Genomic DNA, 5,092 nt, shown 5'->3' with positions numbered 1-5,092 from the left:
TAATTAGTTTCCGTGTTTTGACTTTGCGGTTGTTGGGCTCTTTATCATCATCCCCTCTTGAGACTTACACTAGTTGCCAATGTCGTTCAATGGAGGGGGGCCATTTCGGAAATACCGACAACACTCTTTGTTTGTCCGCCCAAAATTTTGTATAAAGCATTGGTTTCTGTTTTCTCTTGGGACCATTGTAGTCCGAAGAGAAACCCTGGAAAGCAATTCTTATGCAAAATTGGGGGATCAAACAAATAGGGCTTACCATTTGAAATTGAATTTTTGCGTAAGTATCCGGAGAGAGACTCAGATGGTGAAATCGGTTCATCTCGTGGGAATGTTTGCGGAAAAAAGGTACTACCTTTCGAGGGTATCCCTTTTTCCTCCCTCATGCTTTGACCGGAATTCCGGGAAATTTCTGTCCCATTTGTCGCACAATTAGCAAGTGCCAGATAAAATAGACCGTTTCATTTGTTTTTTCAACTGGAACAGACCCGTTTTTTCTGGTAAATGACACAGCACCTTTCCGCATTTTCTTTTTCTTAAGTACGGAACGTGCAGTACGCAATTTTTGAAATAATTCTCAGCCGAGAATTTCATTCAAATGGTACGACGGCTCAAAGAGTATTACGTTTTGTTCGAAGTTGCCTATGTGGCAATTTCCGTTCGCACTAACAAGGGGCGGGCGATTTCGTCACGTGAAAACCACCTTCAGTGAAGACCGAGTCTCCTTTGGGACACCTCAATTCAATGGAGCACAGAAAGTTGGTCCGCGGGAAAAATATTCTGTTACTAATGCTTTGACATCCAACCTACCTCTATTCAGGGGACACCTGCCCTTGTTCGTATGGTCTTATCGGTTGGCAGTCCGTCGTTGAAGCTATAAGTCACCCTATAACCCGATCCAACCGGAACTTTCCGTCACGAAATATTTTGCTTTTAATTGTACGTAAAGCAAGACGTCCGAATTCTAGTATATTGGACCTGTAATAATTAGTCGGATTTTTCCGACTCAAAGATCCGAAGAAAATTAAGTCGAAACTATATGAATCAGAGTCTTTCAACCAGTTTCAGTTTCGATTGGATTTTTATTTACTTGGCAGACTTCAATTTCAGGTACGTATTTTCCAGATAGCATTTAATTTCAGTGATAATGCACGCTTGGCTGTGTTAGTTTCGTAGGTTACAAGTTATTTACACTGGCAATATTAGAATAATTGATTGAAATATAGCGATTCGGCGTCTAAGTTTCAAAGCTGGAGTGAGACTGAAAGAAGCTAGCCTTAAGGCACAGCTGTTACCATATTATGGCCAAAAAAGTGCACGTACGGCATCCAGATAGGTATATTTCCTTTCCAAAGCAACAACTCCCAGGTTTAAAGACAATGACAACCGTCAAGATACTCCGTCTCGTCTGTTTACTTAAACAGCTTTCTCAAAGATTCGATTGCAGCCTACTTCGTCAACATTTTTCATCACAAACTAGTTATAATCGCGCAAATGTTAATTTTTTTATTAAAGCCTTAGGCTTTCGCCTTCAGGAGAACAGCTAGTTCGAACCAATGAGCTCCTGTTCGAACCTTATTATTCCTCGTTAAAATAAAAATACAAGCTCATAATTATTTTTAGAAGAAAGAAAAACCAACAATAAGGTACTTAGTCACGACACTTAAGCAGTAGTTACGACACTTCAGCAAAGTTACGAACCAAATTTTATAAAGGTAGTTTTTTTAACGCGTGGACACGAAGAGGTGTAGAAGTTTAGTCATTCATTGTGTATTGGTTTTGCAAATGGACTGGGAACTAGTTAGAAGTAAAACTTAGTCCACGGAAAATATTCCAAAAAAATACGTGTCTTCTCTCAAAAAATTATAATTACTAGGGTAACTACTAATCATGCAACTCTGCATATCAAGACCACCAGATATTTTTTGATATCCCGTCACCGTCACGTATCATTTGCATTCATGAATTGACTGAAGGGCGATTTGATTAGATATTGAGGTCCGCACCTTGTTTCGAACTGACAGCACTTCAAATGTGTCAACGATAACATCTATTTCGATCAGAAACGACCAACTTATACACTCGTCACCGGGAACCGTAAAAACCGCAAAAGCGTTGTATCAGCTTTTGCCATAATTTAAGTTACGTTGATTGAATTTTTCTCAAATAGAAAGTCCTTGTAATTTACATCTATTTTTTAATATAATCTACCACTTTAGCTTTAACTACTCAATTCTGCTCTTTATTTACTCAAGGTCGTCCAAACAGCTGTCATATGGAAAAGTAAGAGGAGTATAATTGACTGAGAACAGTAAAGGCACCTGCCAAGTTCACCACTGACGACCGCGGCGAACAGAGATTTTTTTTGGAAGATGTTTAACCATTCTAACTTCACTATGACCGAAAATGGTCACTACTCATCAAAGGCTGGCCATAACATTGACCGCTACAAGTACTTCACTTACAACGAAACTGTTGTGCTCATAAACTGCTCTCTGAACGTACCGTTAATGGTCATCGGCATCGCTGGAAATTCGTTAGTCTTGGTGGCCATTTATACAACACCCTCGCTACGTTCAACAGCGTCCGTCCTTTTCCTTGGCAGTTTAGCTGTGTCAGACCTTCTAGTTGGGCTTGTCGTCCAACCAGTCTACGTCGCAAGTGGATTTGTTCGAAATCACTTTCTCGACAGTGTATCCTCCGCGCTTTCCTTTGCAACATGTGGTTCCTCATTGCTATCCATAACAGCTGTGAGTGTAGACAGATTCTTAGCTCTTCACTATCACATGAGATACCCAACACTAGTGACTTGCCAGCGAGCAAAGGTTGTTCTAGCTGTTTTGTGGCTAGCAATCTTTTTATTGTCTGGGATATATTTTGGAACATGCTTGTCTACTTTCTTCTGATAGCCATTGGAGTGAGTTTGTGTCTCATAATTTCCATCGGCTCCTATACCAGAATATACCGAATTGTTCAGCATCAACGAAGAAAAATTATCCATCAACGACAGGCCGTTAGCCTTCAAACTACTGATGCGCCAAACATGTTCTTCTTAAAAAGAGTGCATTCAATTCTTTTCTATTTTTCATCGTCATGGTGATTTTTTATCTTCCAATGTGCCTCTCTATGTCTCTCTACGTTACAACTAAAAAATGGGAACCAGCTTGGAGTCTTGCCACAACAGCAGTTTTTATGAATTCGTCTGTAAATCCATTTCTTTACTGCTGGCGGCTGAAAGAACTCAGAACGGCAGTGTCAAAAATAATAAAGAAAATGTATTGTAAGAAGTAGCCGCGAAGAGAAGTTGGCTTTTAGGTGGTGGTCTATAGCCTTCGCACCTTGGTCTGGTACAAAGATCACTGCAGTAGTGTAGCAGCTCCAGTAACGTGCTACTGTTTGGTATTGTAAGCAGCTTCTATCGTTTTTTAAGTCCTTGGTCTTTTGTTTTTGGCTAGGGTAACGAGCCTATCACATTATACATTACAAGAGCTGCTATTGAGCGTTTTCCAACACAAAATCATCTTATTTGTACAGACAAAATGAAACAGTTCCTTCCCCTGGAAATTTGTCGCAGGAAAAAAAAAGGAATAACTTCAAGCGTTTTCCTACATCATTTTCTCGGAAATGAAGACAATTTATCGCTGTGTTAAAAATACAGTATTTGCTTCGGTCACCTTTCCAATTTTGTATCAACTGAAACATACTCTGCGGTATATATACTCGCTATTTTGTTTGGTGAAGATGCTTTCACTGTTCCACCCCTTTCGGCGAAAAATTTCCACCGGTTGGGAACGTTCATTGGCCATGCAAATGTAGGTACTTTTTTTAAACTACGTGTGTAAATAAACTAAGATATAATTCAATGTACTGAAACTCGCCTCTATTGTGTTAAATTGATTATCTGGAAGCTTCAAGAAGCCGATATCGCACAGGCAACTTGTTTCACAACTCTATCGGTAATTTTTGTTGTACAATTTTTCTAACTTTGCGAATCAAGTTTCTCAACAGGTATTTCAACGGGTAAAGTTTCTTGCAACTGAACTTGTCTTGTTTCGTTCTTGCATGATGATTAAGTGAGGTATATGAAACATTTTCTCTGACTGATGTCACAACCGAATATCAATCACAGTCCAACAGGAAAAGAAAACAAACAGCGGTTACAAACATTTTCATTTTATACTTGACGTTTCGTATGTTGCAGCAAACATCATCAGATACGAAACGTCAAGTATAAAATGAAAATGTTTGTAACCGCTGTTTGTTTTCTTTTCCTGTTGAAATTGAAATGGCCAAAGGACAAAAGTATTTAATCACAGTAAAGCCTTTTAAAGCCCCGTTTACACGAGCAATTTTTATGTGACAACTTTTATGTGACAATTTTTATTTGCTCGTGTAGACGAGGGAAATTGGCCAATTTTTATGTGACAAATACATTGGCTGAAAAGCTGGCGTGTTAGCTTTTATGTGACAAATAAAAATTGTCATACACGGAAAATTGCTCGTGTAGACGACTCGTCACATAAAATGTGGCAAATATTGGTGGTCCCCAATCTTCCACTGAGAACGCGATCAAAATGGCGGCCTCCTCGTCGACCAGCGCTGCTTCCAGTAGAGGAATTTATTGGCCAGATCGAGTAATGACTTTGTTGCTAGAGGCCGTCAGAGAAAAGGAGAGTCTCTGGAACACCAAAAGCGAGGCATACAAGAACCGAAACGTGAAAAAAGTACAGTACGAGGAAGTACTGCAGTTGATAAAAGAAGAATTGTCAGACGTTGATTTCGTGCCTCGCCTTTAGGTGTCCAAAGTCATTACTGGCGCACTAAACTTCAAACTGTTGACAATTATTTGCTGTGCCATCTACACTATCAAATATACTTGTCACATAAAAATTGTCACATAAAAATTGCTCGTGTAAACGGGGCTTAAGCTAGGCTCCAGTGAAAACAATTAAAAGCACGGCCGCGCACACTAACACGTGCACCAGCCCCGCGGTCTGGTCTGTACCTTAATTAAGCATGCGCAAAGCAATTTCACCTGGGCAGCGGAAGGCAGGGACCTTTTTTCGACATTGTTTGACATAGCCGTCGGACTTCA

The 5,092-nt window shown here is 39.8% G+C and overlaps 1 pseudogene; it reads left to right on the top strand.

Annotated features, from left to right (window-relative positions):
• The first annotated feature begins 1,015 nt into the window (after window positions 1-1,015).
• Window positions 1,016-3,440, top strand: LOC137985144 (adenosine receptor A2b-like; annotated as a pseudogene).
• Window positions 3,441-5,092: the final 1,652 nt, after the last annotated feature.

This window comes from Montipora foliosa, chromosome 14, assembly GCF_036669935.1.
Source record: "Montipora foliosa isolate CH-2021 chromosome 14, ASM3666993v2, whole genome shotgun sequence".
Classification (NCBI taxonomy): Eukaryota; Metazoa; Cnidaria; class Anthozoa; order Scleractinia; family Acroporidae; genus Montipora; species Montipora foliosa.
The sequence above is the reverse complement of the archived record's forward strand: the minus strand, read 5'-3'. Positions and strand labels throughout refer to the sequence as shown.